This window comes from Pantherophis guttatus, chromosome 2 (assembly GCF_059756535.1).
Source record: "Pantherophis guttatus breed Tessera chromosome 2, ASM5975653v1, whole genome shotgun sequence".
NCBI classification, from domain to species: domain Eukaryota; kingdom Metazoa; phylum Chordata; class Lepidosauria; order Squamata; family Colubridae; genus Pantherophis; species Pantherophis guttatus.
Window position 1 is genome coordinate 136,389,490 of NC_142064.1, and position 16,337 is coordinate 136,405,826.

Here is a 16,337-nt window from a genome sequence, read left to right on the forward strand (position 1 = left end):
TAGTTCAATCATAGCTAGATCCTATCTCCTTTTCCTGCCATATCTGTCATCGGACATTGGTGATCATGTTGGCAATCCTAGTCCTCAAACCTGTTTAGCTGAACTGCAAAAAAGGAAGGACTCTCAGTACCTTTTCACTGAGAAGGTCAGTAGTGGTAGGTGAAATATCACTTCCTGCTTCTGATCCTTCCTTAAAATGAATGAGAGCATACCATTGTTTTGAACCTGAGAGTTGCCCTTAGCTTGAAGGGCAGACTGAAATTTTATGCTCAAGCCAAGATGCTAAGACTGTTGGCAGTGATCTGAGAAGTACAGGGTTCTGAAAGTTAGCCATTTATGATGCACCTTCAAGAAAATGCCTCATCTATTCCGGAATGCCTTCTTAATTTTATTTGGGGAATAATCACCCAAACTAGCCTAAGCCAATCTTCCAGGTGAGCCTAATTTACACCAATCAAACAGTTCATCGGCTTGTGTAGAATCTTCCTCCCAGAGCTGCAGCTGAAGGCCTGTTGTCTCTAATTGTAACAACAATAACTGTTTGGAGTATAATGTACAAAGGGAAGACATCAATTCTTTTCATTCTTTCAAGGTCCAAAGCTAGTAAGTGGTAGCTTACAGTGGTAAGGCAAGACAGTGAAGCTTGTTTAAAAAAAAAAAAAAAAGATACGGACCTATCATAGTCAGTTGGTTCCATCACTGACTATATAGGGGGTGAAACTTTGGCCCCCTCGGAGAGGGTTCGCAACTTGGGTGCCCTCCTGGACTCTCAGCTGTCTTTAGAAGACCATCTGACGGCTGTGGCCAGGGGGGCTTTTTATCAAGTTCGCCTGATCCGCTAGTTGCGCCCCTTTCTGGACCGGGACGCCTTGCGCACAATCACTCACACCCTCATCACTTCCCATCTGGACTACTGTAACGCTCTCTACATGGGGCTCCCCTTGAAGAGCACCCGGAGGCTCCAGCTGGTCCAGAATGCGGCCGCACGGGTGATTATGGGGGCGACTTGGTGCTCCCATGTAACACCGCTCCTGCGCGAGCTGCACTGCCTCCCAGTGGTCTTCCAGGTGCGATTCAAGGTGTTGGTCGCTACCTTTAAAGCGCTCCATGGCATAGGACCTGGATATTTACGAGACCGCCTTCTGCCTCCAATAGCCTCCCACCGACCAGTATGCTCCCACAGAGAGGGTCTCCTCAGGGTGCTGTCGGTTAGACAGTGTCGACTGGCGACCCCCAGGGGGAGAGCCTTCTCTGTGGGAGCACCTGCCCTCTGGAACGAGCTGCCCCCGGAGATTCGTCGGATTTCCGACCTCCGTACCTTCCGCCGCGCCCTTAAAATGCTATTATTCCATCAAACAGGACTGGCCTAAAATATTATTTTAATGGGTTATTGTGTTTTAGTTGATTGGCCAAACTATCTAATAATTTTAAATTGTTTTTAACTTTTATATTTTTACTTTTTATCTTGGCTGTACACCGCCCTGAGTCCCTTTGGGAGAAGGACGGTATAAAAATTTGATAAATAAATAAATAAACAGCAGAATTTAGCAGCCTCATATTTGGTGAGGAAGCAGCATACTTTCTGAAATGATGAAACATGAGTAACTACAAGCCAGAGATCTCCCACCCTACTAACCCCCTCCCACAAAAAAAAACAAGTATGTTGCACATCCTCTTCATCCAGCTCACTTGGTACATTTCTGCAATCCACTTTATCTCCTGAGCTAATAAAATCCTAATCCTGATCACATAAACTATTTAAATATCTTAATATATATTAGGTATCATTTACTATTCAAATACTCACAGGCAAAATGCTATACCCCTGATGGAAAGCATTACAGGAAGTAGCTTCTGTTTTTTAAAAAGAGATTTAAAACAAGAACTCAGTAGCTTCAGCTGGAGGCAACAGGAGCTGCAGCTCTGAAATGAAACATATAGAAAATAAAGATGTAGAAGCAGAATATTAAACCTGGCTAATCTAAGAACTTCATATTATTTGACTATTTCAACAATTGACATATCCTTTGATCTTTGTAGCTGCATCAGCTTCATACTGAAATCCCAAACAACCACTAAGAGCCAGTTTGGTCTACGGTAGAAGTTAAGGCACCAGAATATCATCAGTTCAAGTCATGCCTTAGCCATGAAAGCCAGCTGGGTAACCTTGGGCCAGTCACATTCTCTCAGCCCAACTCACCTCATGGGGCTGTTGTGGAGAAAATAGGAGGAGGAAGATGTATTGGATATGTTTACAGCCTTGAGTTGTTTGTAAAAAAATAATAAAGATGGGATATAAATAAATAAGTCAGTGTTTCTCAACCTTAGCAACTCTATGATCTGTGGACTTCAGCTCCCAGAATTTCCTAGCCAGGAAGGAATAGATAACCTGAATTTAAATCTTCATATTATCCGCAAAAGGCAAGAAAAATATTGAACCTACTGCTACTTCCTCAAAGTTAATATAAATAATTAGGCACCTAAAAAAACATCACGATTTCTTCAAACTATCCCCACTCACCCTCATGAAACTATACTTGATATGTTATATGTTAATATAGTATAAGTATATATGTTATATTACACTAAGCTTTAACTGTATCCCCAATCCCTACATAATGCTTTATATTAGGACCTCTGGCTTTTTTTAAGGTAACAGGCAAATGAAGCAATGCCAAATTATTTTTGAAAACTGGCAAGAAATCATTCTCTTGACAATAAGGTTGAAGGAAATTAATATAACTGAGGGAAATCCACCCTAGCCTTTGGCAATACTTCTATTGAATTGGCAGTAATTTTACAACCCAGAATGCATTCAAGTCAGAAGCTGGGGGGCAGAGACCAAACTATCTGGGGCAGGTGAGTCCTATTGGATAACATCCAGACACGGGGCCATTTTGCTGCTTCAAACTACCATTTGCCTGAGGTAACAAAGGGAGAATTTTATTAAAATTGCTGGCGGGGAGAGGCAGAATGTTTCTTCTGCCTCTTCTTCTGAAAGGAAGAAATCAGACCCAAAACCCATTTTGCTACTTATATCTAGCCCGTAAAGTCTCCTATATGTAGCGCTTCCCCAAAAGGGCCATTGGAGTCCAGGTTCTCCTGGACCTTTTTGGTATAGCCATCGGTTCACACTGGTCCCTTGCTCAGGCACCCCTACTGGCCTGGGTCATGTAGGGTCATGGTGGTCAGTCTCCTCTCAGCAGGCAGGTCACGTGGTGGGGTGATGGCAGGAGTGAAATGCTCCCGGTTTGGACTGGATTGCCCGATCCGGTAGCAATGGCGGCGGGTGGTTCGGAGAACCGGTAGCAAAAATCCCTGCACACACACACACACACACACACACACACACACACACACACACGCATCATGTCCAGCTGAGCCGCACGATCATCAGAGGCTTTTTTTTTTTTTTTACTTTTAAAAGCATTTTTTCTACAACCTCTTCCGAAGAAAAAATGCTTTTAAAAGTAAAAAAAAAAGCCTCTGATGGTCACACGGCTCAGCTGGGATCATCAGAGGCTTTTCAAAGCATTTTTTTCTGCAACCTCTTGGCCAAAGAGGTGGTAAAAAAATGCTTTGAAAAGTCTCTGGCAACTCCCAGCTGAGTTGCCTGATCGGCAGAGAGGTATTTTTTAAAATGCCTCTCTGACGATCCCAGCTGAGTTGCCTGATTGGCAGAGGCTTTTCAAAGCATTAGAAAAAATGCTTTGAAAAGTTTAAAAAAAAAAAAGTTGGCCACGCTCACCCAGTCACATTAAACCCCCACCACCACCAAGCCACACCCACAGAACCAGTAGTAACAAATTTTACATTTCACACCGGGTGATGGTCAGTCTTTTCCTAGCCGGCGGGTCACGTGATGAGATGGTATTCATGTGGCTGGTCAGTCCTCCTTCCTTTCTCTCTTTCTCCTCTCTCCCTCTCTTGAATTACCTGCTGAGCTCTCCACCGCCTCTGCTCCTTCATGGATTCCTTTGCTTGCCCCACAGAAACCTTTGTCCCTCAGACATGCCCCACAGAAGCCTCTCCTATCCTATCTCCTTCTCTCCCTCAGGCTTGGTCCACAAATACCTTTGCTACCCTATCCCCTTTTCCCTCCTTTTTTTCAGGTATCTCCTCCTATCCCTCACCTTCCCACTTTTTTTCTCCTTTTTCTTCTTTAGCACCAAGCTGAATGAAGGACCCCTAACAGAAAGTAATCTCTGCTCTTTTGCTAAATACCCAAACCAAGTTACATCATGGTTTCCATAGTAAAACCAGGCAATAGTCAAGAGTAAGTTTCCATTATTGACCTTTCAGTTTTAATTGCCACTAGGCAATCCATGACCTATTGGGTCATCATTTCAGAGATACTTTTTTTTCTAAACAGAGTAATCTCCAGTGGCCAGAATGAATAATATACATACTGTACTACTAAAACTCTTGTACCTGTAAGCTTGAACTAAGCAAAACAGTAATCAAAGGGCAAAAGTCGTTCAGCTAAGGTGCTTCAAATGGGCTAACTTACAGAATGTGTCCAAAATTCAAGATCCACAATTCCCATGGGATTGAAATTCGGCAAATTTGTGGTCACTTCAATGCTGCTGCATAGCCACACCAGTGGTGAAATGCTTCCCGGTTCGCACTGCTTCAGACGAACTGGTAGCAGCGGCGGTGCGTGGTTCGGCGAAACGGTAGCGGTAGCAGTGCAAGGCTCTGCCCACCCACCTGAACGTTGTTACTTCCTGGTTTTTGACCCTCTGACCATGCACAGAAGGCTTTGCACATAGGGTGCAAAATCACATGTGATGCGTGTGGCACACACACTTCCGAACCGGTAAGGAAGGTAAGTAGATTTCACCCCTGAGCCAAACCATTATCCAGAGGCTCAGTAGATCCATCCCACCCTAGCCATTTGAAGTCTGAGTAAATTGGCTCTTCAACTGAGTCCAATTGAATGGTTTTTCATGTCTGCATTAATTGTGTCCTGCCACTTTTGCTTTCGTCTCCTATACATACATTTGCCACTGGTATTAAAGTGATAGGTGAGGTGCTGCTTATAAAATAAAGTCATGCCGCTATAGCATTTTCTCTGTTATTATTGCTGGACTGTACATTGCTGTCCAGAAAACACCTAATGACCAATTGGGCATGTGCATCTCTATGATTTATAAAGGGTTCACCACTGATCTGGATGGTGGAGCTGTTCTGGCTAATTTCTAGATACTCAATCTTCTTGATAGTGAGACCCAAACTGAATTTATTTATTTATATTTTCATCATGTTTTTGTAGTGTATATTGAAGGTGGTGACCCTTTGAGAGCAGTATGCAACAAAATTTCATTTTAATGTATGCCGGTTAGTGTACATATAAAGTGACAATAAACTTATTCTAAGTCTAAGTCTATTGGTTAAGATGGTTTTTCCATATATGGACAAAGTATTGCACTTTTTCCCTGGTGGCAACTGTAAGAAGACCATCAGCAGCATAGAGAAAGGCCCAGGAAGCACTGTGATGCAGGTCTCACATGAAGGTATCCATCATGAGAATGAACAGCAATGGCAATAATGTTGAGCTTTGGTTGCATGCCAACTTTCATAGGAAAGGTGACAGAAAGGTCAGTGATGCATAATACAGGTGATTGTTGACTTATAATCATTCATTTAGTGACCGTTTGAAGTTACAACAGCACTGAAAAAAGTGACTTACGACTTTTACAACCGTTGTAGCATCCCCATGGTCATGTTATCAAAATTTGGACACTTGACAATTGAAATGTATTTATGACAGGTGCAGTGTCCTGGAGTCATATTTTGCAACCTTCTGGCAAGCACAGTTAATAGGGAAGTCAGATTCACTTAACAACCATGCAATTAACTTAACAATTGCAGTGATTCACCTAACAATTCTGACAAGAAAGGTTGTAAAATGTAAACTGATCCGTTTGGGGGTACACTGGTATAATTTTAAATCGTTTTTTAATTGGGTTACTGATTTTAATTTGGTATTGTATTGTGATTTGTATTGAAGTTGTCATTTTGTAAGCCGCCTTGAGTCCCTAGGGAGAAAGGCGGCATATAAATCGCAATAAATAAATAAATAAATAAATAAATAAATAAATAAATAAATAAATAAATAAATAAATTGGGGCAAAACTCACTTAACAACTGTGTCATTTAGCAACAGAAATTTTGGGCTCAATTGTGGTCATAAATTGAGAACTACCTGTACACAGTCCTGATTCACCCCATTGGAAATGGCAAGTGCAGCTAACATATCACTACTGTAAAGGACTTGTCCTGTCATTTTGGCATGGAGCAACTGAATCAAGTTCACAAATTTCCTTAGGCATCTATAGCAAAGGTGGACAACTATGGCCCCTTTATGACCTCAACTTCAACTCCCACATGACTGGCTCAGGAATTCTGCGACTTGAAATTCACAGATCGTAAAGGGGCCATAAACTGTCTCCATCTCTGATTTACAGTATCTCAGAATGATTCAGAGAGTCTCCTTATTTACAATGTCAAATGCCTTTGTCAAGTCAAAAAAAGCAAGTTCTGGACCTGCCTCCTGGCAAATATCATGTTTACTATATTTCATTCTGGCTGAAAGCCATACCAACCTTCCAGGAAATTCCTTTCTGAGAGAGTGGCAAGTCTGTTCAGGAAAATGCTGGCAAAACTCTTGCTCGTGATGGACAGTAGTGAGATATCCCTGTAGTTTGTGTCTCTTGTTTTTATACAAAGATGCAAAGAGGGCATCACAAAAGTTATCAGGCTTCTCTTCTATAAATCAGATATCTTCCAGGAAGTCTTGAAACACCTGGAAGGCATTTGGATCCAGGACTTTGTTGATCCCAGACAAATATTCATAATATAAAACACAGATCAACATTTTAAAAAGTGGAAACACATAATCATGGGCCCATCAGTTAGGAGTATTGCTAAACATTTTCTATGATGAAAAACAAAAATATTTGATCTATGCTTACTTGTAGCTTAGTGGTAAACCCCCACACACACCTGCCCACTAACAGGTGTGGCTAGGAACCTTCCAAAGTTTGTCTAACCTATCTTCCTGTGTTGTATAAACCACAAATTCTTGTTTTTTCCTCCTGGAACATGATTTGTTTAGGATTTATTTTCCTAATGAACATATTAGGCAGAAAGCAGAAGAAGCTAGTATCCCCGATTCGTACAACCTTGGAAATTCAATTAAACAGGCAGAAACCAATGAGTATGACCAGGCTCATTTCCCAGTTGAAGCTTAGCTTATCATAATGGGCAAACACCAACATAATATTCAATTTCCCATCTTGTCAATGAAACAGGAAAATTTCTTCTCGATTTGCTCTTCTTCTTTGTGGACATTCTGAATCTTGGGGTCAATTTCCAGTTTAAGTGGTACTAGCAGACTTGGATTAATAATCACTTCTTGAATGCCACTCAGCAGACAGCTAAAAAAGCTGAGATCATGTTGACCATTACCAAAGATGCCATTGCAGGGGTGGGTTCTATTTACCTTTACTACCAGTTCGCAACGGGGCCTCGTGCAAGCATAGAAGCTTCTGCGCATGAACAGAAGCATTTTGATGACATCAGGGTCAGTGGGCAGAGCTTCCCGCCGGTTTTACTACCGGTTCTATAGAGCCTTGATAGTACAGTGATCTACGCACCCTGTTATTAACACAGCTGCCTGCAATTTACTGCTGGTTCGAATCTCTCCAAGGCTCAAGGTTGACTCAGCCTTCCATCCTTTCTAAGGTAGGTGAAATGAGGACCCAGTTTGTGGGGGCAATAAGCTGACTTTGTATAAATATACAAAAGCATGAAGGCTATTGCTTAACGCATTGTAAGCCGCCCTGAGTCTCCGGAGAAGGGCGGCATATAAATCAAATTTTAAAAAAAAGAACCGGTGCGAACCGGGGGCAACCCACCACTGTGCCATTGTCTCATCCAGTCCCAGCAAACCCACCCAAAGAAAGCTCAGGGCCACCACCAAATCAACTTGCATCCATGGGAAGTTCCTCCTGGAAAGCATAGTTTGGGAAATGCTTATTGTCCCCACTAAGATTATGGAGACTTCTGCTATTAAAGCCAGAGTTTCTGCTTACTCCTCCCCTGCTTTTACACCTTGGAGAGGTTTAATTACTTCCGTCCTATCCAGTACCTGACTCCATCCTTCATCCTAAAGCTTTTGCATTCAACTGTCAGTTCTGTATTGTGATGGTAGCAGGCCATAAAGAGATATGCAATTCTATAGCCTCTCCACAAAGTGATCCTTTATGTATGACTACCCAAAGTAGACTTGGTTGGACAAGTGAAATGAAAGCAATTCAAAGTATTCATAGGCTTGGTTTGGCACCATTCCATTTTTATTGAAACCCACTAAATATTGCTAATTTTCTTTGGGACTACCTCGCCCTTATTATATCTAGCAATTCTTCACAAATATTTTAACTTCAAGGAACTTTCTCCATATAATTAACTGGCTAGATGGGTATTAAATTTGACAACTAAAAATGTTTTGAAAATCTTTGAAATGTCTTTTTCATTGTTTTCTGCAATGCAGTCAGTCTTGACAGGTTTGACTAGTAATCTACAGGAATGGACAACAATTTATGGCATTCATCTCTCCAGCCTTTCCTTCAAAAGGAACATAGTAAGAATTCCTTAATTGATTTTGAATTTTTTTTGATTGAAGACAGTGATCATTAGCAGTGGAATAGCATGTTTTTAAATTAGCTGAATAATAAATAATAGAAATATATTTAAGGAGTTCAGGGTTTAGAAAATATCGGATGTGTATAGAGAATAAAAGAATGGACATAAATCAAATCTGTCAATCAATGCTGAGGCAGAAGGGAGGTATCTCCCAAATTATTCACAGCAAGAAGGTTATTGATAACAGGTTTTGTTTAACATCAGATCATACACTGGCTCTTAGGCCATTATAATATATATTATATTATATTATATTATATTATATTATATTATATTATATTATATTATATTATATTATATTATATTATATTATATTTATTATATTATATTATATTATATTATATTATATTATATTATATTATATTATTATTATATTATTATCATATCATATCATATCATATCATATCATATCATATCATATCATATCATACTGTAGGAGGGGGGAAAGCTGGCACAGGAAACAGATTGGTAGGGTAATTTCAAAGGAGATTGGCCAGCCTCAAACACCTTCCAGATAATAGATGAAACTGCTGATAAGAAAAGATTTGTCGAAGGTATTACCAGCCTGTAGATAAAATTAAACACTTTTAACTGGTTTGTTCAAGTATTTCTATGAGCAACCACTAAGCAGGGATCCTTCCTTCTGCATTTTGAAGCTTTTCAGAACATAATTCTGAGGTATTCAGTCAATAGTTCCCACGGGCATGTTGCTGACCTTCAAACAAAAACCAGACAGACTCAGCTATTTTGCCTAAATGTTTGTGGCTAAAAACAAACATGAAACTGAGTGAATGGAAATAAGGAAGTGATGCTTCCCTTCCTGTCTCTTCTACTTCTTTTAGCATTCTCTCCCATTAAAATCAAGACAAGATCCATTATTTCAACTTCAGAGCTGGAGTTTAGAGATTAGCACAGTGCTTAAGGATGTTAAGTGGAAATCAAGAAAAATTTATATCTAGTGCATCCAAAAAATAACCTTCTTGCTGCTTTTTAATGCAGTTTTAGATTCTTGGTTTAAACTAATTATTTGTTTTATCATTTAGAAATTGATGTGTGACTAGTATTCTTTTTAAAATCTGTGATTTATTCATCGAAAATTTACTTGTATAAATTGAAAGATGGTTTATTAGCACACCAATAAAAAAACCCAAAAAATTTGGCTGCTGTATGTATTTGCATATATATAAGTATATATTCAGCTCATTCATACACCTGCTTGCCCTGATAAGAAGATGCTCCATAAACTGACAAGAACACATCTTCAAACCACTCCTTGTCCACTGCAAAGGCCATCGTTTTCCACTCCTCTTTCTCTGAAGCTGGAGCAGGTGGGTCTTCACACTACTCTGTTGTGAGAGAGAGGGTCTGTTTACTGCCAGGAAAACAAGCATTACAGCTAAAAAGCTGATTAGGGGACAGAAAGCTAAAAATAGGAAGAACAGTTGCAGGAATTGGGTGGTGTTGTTGTTAGTTGCGAAGTCGTGTCCGACTTCCCCATGGACAACATTCCTCCAGGCTTTCCTGTCTTCTACCATCCTCTGGAGTCCATTTAAGCTCACGCCGACTGCTTCAGTGACTCCATCCAGCCACCCCATTCTCTTCCATACCCTTCTTCTTCCGCCCTCAATCGTTCCCAGCATTAGGCTCTTCTCCAGTGAGTCCTTCCTTCTCATTAGGTGGCCAAAGTATTTGAGTTTCATCTTCAGGACCTGGCCTTCTAAAGAGCAATCAGGGTTGATCTCCTCTAGGACTGACCGGTTTGATCACCTTGCAGTCCAAGGGACTCACAGGAGTCTTCTCCAGCACCATAGTTCGAAAGCCTCAGTTCTTTGGCGCTCAGCTTTTCTTATGGTCCAACTTTCACAGCTATACATTGCAACTGGGAACACCATAGCCTTTACTATACACACTTTTGTTTGCAGAGTGATGTCTCTGCTCTTTAGTATGCAGAAATTGGGTATGTCTAGTTTAATGAAAAGCCAGACTAGAGGTGACATGATAGCATTGTTCCAATATTTAAAGGTCTGCCATAAAGAAGAACGGATCAAGCTATTCTCCAAAGCACCTGAAGACAGGTTAAGAAGCAGTGGATGGAAACTAATGTAGGAGAGAACCAAGCTAGAACTAAGGAGAAATTTTCTGACAGAACAAGTAATCAGTGGAATGACTTGCCTCTAGGAGGTTTTTAAGAAGAGATTAGACAACTATTTGTCTGAAATGGCATAAGATTTCCTGCTTGAGCAAGGAGACCTCCCAAGTCCCTTCCAACTTTGTTATTCTATTATTCTTGGGGGGAGAATGTACCTGGGGAGATGAGGAAGAAAAGAACTAATCCCATGTGCCACCCTTTCTCTCTCTTCTGTGGCAGAGAGACCTCCTGTCTGCTTTGTTGCCAAGGCAGAGTAGGAGTTCAATGGGTAGCCAGCCCTTCTCTAAGTTGGCATAGTTTTCTACCAGTTCTCACACTGGGTAGCAGTTGCAATGCGGAAGAGCCCCTAGGCTCTGTCTGGTTTTACATCAAGATCTGTTGTGCTTGAACTTGGGCAACAAGGTGCTTTCCAAGAAATGCTCTGTTGGGTTATATGAACCAGCTCCTCCTTATTTTTCTGCAAATTGAGCAGAAAAGGGGGTTTCAGAAGCTTCAAGGAATTAAATCACTCCCCACTTCCCAGCTACCCAGGCAGAATCTCTTTCAAGTGGCACATAGATTTGTCTCAATGCAATGGGTTGCCACTAAAACAGAAAATGAAATATGGTTTCCAATGAGCCAGTTTGGTCCCATGCAGGGGTCCCCAACCCCCGGTCTATGGACCGGCACAGGTCCATGGTATACCAGCAACTGATCCGGGCAAATCATACCCCCTCTGGTCATGGAAAAACCTTTTTCCACTGAACCGGTCCCTGGTCCCCAAAAGGTTGGGGCCTACTGGTCTAGTGTATAAGGCACCAGGCTAGAAACTGTGAGTTCTAGTCCTGCCTTAGGCATGAAAACTGATTGGGTGACTGGTCAGTCACTCTCATTCGGCCCAACCTATTTCACAGGGTGGTTGTTGTGGAGAAATAGGAAGGACAAGTATCGGTATATTTGCCTCCTTGAGTTATTTAAAGAAATAATAAAGGTGGGATAAAAATAAAACAATGTCCCTCTCTCTATCTGCTATACTCTCACTTGAAATATAAAAGGGTCCCCCACCCCCATGCCTCTGAGACATATTAGTGTAATAGAGTTCTCTTGCATATATCTATATGTGGCCCTTTATAATACTACTAAACATATGGCTAAAGACAGGTGTGGTGGGTGTGGCTAAAGAAGACTTGGAGACAGGTTAGCTGAAGTTCCTTAAAAATGAATAAATGGTTGAAAGAGATTGATGGAACCCAGCTTTTGAGCATGACTCTTTGGAATCATCAAAAGCTTTGAGTTTACTAGTCTTGTTGTGTCTCCACCTGCATTCTGAGCCAATTGAGGCATGACAAATCTATCAGCCTGGAGGGCTATTAAAAGAAGCTACAGGAATGCAACCATCTCTGAAAAACAACTATTCCGTGAAGGCCAGGTAATAACTGAATCCGCACCTTCCCGGCTGCCTTTTCCCTTGCTAATTTTGGCCCTTTATATTTATCTTCACATCTGTGCCTTGCATTCTTATCATTGTTACTAGCATGATAGGAAAACTTAAATGCCAGTTTCTGTCTTTTTGTACACCCCAGAAGTAAAATTAGGTCTTTCTAAAAATTATCAACCTAACCTTTCAGCCAGTCAGGAATCCAAGGTCTAGTGCTGACCTGAAGCTTACTGTAGGCAAGCAGATTACGGAAAAGTAGAACAAGCATGATGGTGAATAAATATATAAGGCTGAGTCTCAGTCTAGTTGTTATTGACTGACAATTCTTTGACATATTATTATCTTTAGTTAATGTGTCTTTTGACAGGTTCTACTTGATCTTTGTGTCTGCAGCTCGTCTTCAGTCCTGGGTTCGTTGCTTGTTCATCAGTGCCACCACAATGGGTTTTCATCCTTAGGTTCATCTTAATCTAGAAATCTAGTTCATCCTTCTGTTAATCATCCCTTCTTTCTGATAGCTTACATGTTGTCCTTTCCTGATAATTTTTCTCTGGAGCCGCACTACCAAATTATCCTCCAACATGCTCTCTATCCTCTGTTCCAATGATGGCAATGCATCCACTCCAATCTCCCATAAGTAGACATAACATCAACTGATGAATGGAGAAGGGGTAGTGCCAGTACCTTATGCATCAGACTTCCTAAGGTGTTTGCTGAGCACCTTCCAGAGGTAACCTAACATGTTTCCCCCGAAAATAAGTCCCTGTCTTATATTTTTTTGAACCTTGAAATAAGCACTTGGCCTTATTGCCATGCACTCAAAAGCCCGATTGGGCTTATTATCGGGGATGTCTTATTTTGGGAGAAACAGGGTACACAAAGCACCTGGCTGGGGGCAGAAAGGCTTTCTAGAGAGCTGCATACTTTAGGTCCAGTAAAGCAGTTATTCCAGGTAGGAGGTTGTAAGGGCATCAAGACTGTTATGTGGCTCACATCCCCTTCAGTTGTGTTGCACACGTCTCAGGTGGAAAGCAACATATGCATTGGGGAAATTGTGTGTTGTCCTTAGAAAGGGAATAAGCATGGCCCAAACCAAACATCCACACCAATCTGTTCACCTATTCATCTGTTTGTTTTGTTCTTTTTGCGGAAGAAGAAACGGGCAAGAAGAAAATATAGATAACAGCTGCACTTCTACTACTATGTCCACTTCCACTTGTGGCATTACAGCTCACTCTTGGCAATAGCAGATCCAATACAGGTAGTCCTCAACTTACAACAGTTCATTTAGTGACCGTTCAAAGCTACAATAGCACTGAAAAAAAAGTGACTTATAACCAGTTATCACACTTACGACCCTTGTAGCATCCCCCATGATCATGTGATCAAAATTCAGATGCTTGCCAGTTGACTCATATTTATGATGGTGGAAATGATCTCCTTTTGTGCACTTCTGAGAAGCAACATCAATGGGGAAGTCAGATTCACTTAACAAACATGTTACTAACTTAAGAACTGCAGTGATTCACTTAACAACTGGGGCAAGAAAGGTCGTAAAATGGGGCGAACCTTTCTAAAATCAGTGAATGACATAGTGACTTATTTTTGCATTCTTTGGCTTTCTCAATTATCCATGTGCATTAGAAATATTGTCTTATATTCCCTGGTCTTCTCTAAAACCAGCTTGAACATCTGGCACCTCCTTTTCTATGTAGGGCTCTAATCTAACAATAACCCTGAGGATTATTTTGCCAGCATATGAAATTAAGGATATCGTGCAAAAGTTTGAGCAATCTCTCCTCAACTTCCCACCTCCTCGACTGATTATTCTTCTTTTGCTTGCCATTTTTCAATAGGTGTTCCATTGGTTCCTATAGCCAACTTGATAATGACCAGAATGCTGATATAACTTTATCTTCTAATATTAGAGGTTATTCTAAGTAGGGGGTATCTTTTAAGGTATCTTGGATATTGATGTTTTTACTGAACAGTACTTCAGTACATATTCCTTCCATCTTTCTTTGGTCTCTATCAATCAATTATTCTCAACTGGCAACCTTTGGCATACTACTCAAGTTCAGAGCCTCCTTCTGAGGTTTGTCAGCTATTAACTTTTGAATTAGCCTTGTATTAAAGGAAAGGCAAGACCAGGCAGTATGATTCCTTACAGCCTAGATTTAATTTAACATTAATTATTTTAATGTTTGAAGGCAAAAATGTAAGATAACTTTACTTAAATATACTGACACTTCTTTTTCTTTTTTCTTTCTCTCTGTCTCTATGTGTGCGTGTCTCTGTATATGTATATGTATGTTTTTTTTTAGTTTTGTTGCTTAAATTGTTTCATTTGCATTTAAATTTCCAATCTATTCTTTTTATATTTTTAATGATTTTTCTTTAGATAGGTTAATAAAAGGGTTTTTTTTCTTTTTTTACACAAGGAGCTGATTATATAACAAACTAGTTTTTTTTCTTCTAAAGTTAATGGGGTTTTTTTTTATGTTAAGATTCCACACATTAGATACCATTATATAATTCTTTTTAAGAAATGTCAAGTGCAACATTTGTAGAACGTAATACAATTATTTAGAAAGAGGGGGAAAAAGGAACATCAAGACTAAAAATCTGCAACTATTAACTCCCTCAATGTTGATGTTCCCTTCCTGAAACATACAGTAGGAAGAGTCCTTGGTGCTCTCTGAGCTTGCTTATTTTCTTGCAGTCATTTCATTACCCAAACTGGGTAACCTCATCAGTGCTAATCGCTGAGCTACAAATATTCTCCTTTATTGTTATGTATGGTATGCATTTACTTCCAGCTCACCACTAACCAGGATCTGGAACAGCCAAGTATTAAATGTCTTCATATCATCATCCAGTTATCACAGAAGCCTGTTATTTTGAGAAAATAGCGGTTGGGCGATTCTAGAAAAGACTACACAGGAAGACGCCTTTGTATCTTTGAAGATGTCCTGAGGAAATGATTGTAATGACACAGCAATAGTAGCTGAGGAAAGGAGGAAGCTAGCAACTACAGGAAAAGATAGTGTGGATAACCTTCATGTACTTGCTGTACTGCAGCCTCCACCCCATCCCACTGACCCCATCGCATCCCAACCAGTGAAATTCTGAGCTGATGTTGCAGCAAAAGGAGGCATGTAGTTGCTACTGGTGAATGCAGTACATTTATGATATCGAAAGGAGGCAGGAGACAGGAATGCTAGGTTTCCATTGTTGAGAAGAACAGACACACCACACCACGCACACACCTCAGCTACCTAGCTTTAGTACAGTTTCAGATCAATGATCACAGAGCCAACCAAATGCCAGCTTAATTCTTAAGGATGTGAAATCGAATTATCATCCATTCTCAGACTGATCCAGCATCCTTGGGCTGGGCCACATTGTATATCTGTGTTCTGATGTGCACAAGTTACCATTCATTCATTGGGAGTCAACTATTTGACCTAACTCGGGGGTAATCAAACCTACTTCACAGCACGACATGAGATCGTTTCCTGGATACCAACCCTAAATTTTAGAACAGATACAAATAATAAGCCGGAGATAAAACAACCCAAATCATTTTGAGAAACAAGGACTATTCCTAAGATTCTGTGGATGGCAAACTAAAAAAAGCTAGATGCAGCATCCAAGCTGAAATTAAAATTTCCATACCAATTTTAGGTTAACAGTTCTGAATATAAAGCAATATTTTTTCAAAATTAGACCTTGAGTAGGTAGTTTAAAAACAGCTTCAACCAAAAAGACCAAAATCCAACCAAAGTTAAACACTTTTAAAGGCTGTTGAATTCACTGACATGAAGCATCCATGCTTAAATTACTCCCATTTATCATAATGCTTAAATTTGGTTGCTCTTATGTTATACTGATTTATTTTAATTGGGATATTGCTGGCCTTCAGGCAAAAGGGGTCTTTATTAATTGGCCTGCCCAGTGGAATACATCAAGGTTGTGCACAACCCTGGTTTCCATGAAAAACATGATTCTGAGCAAAGAGAATCAGTCGCATCTTTTCCTAGGGTTGTACATCAACTACAG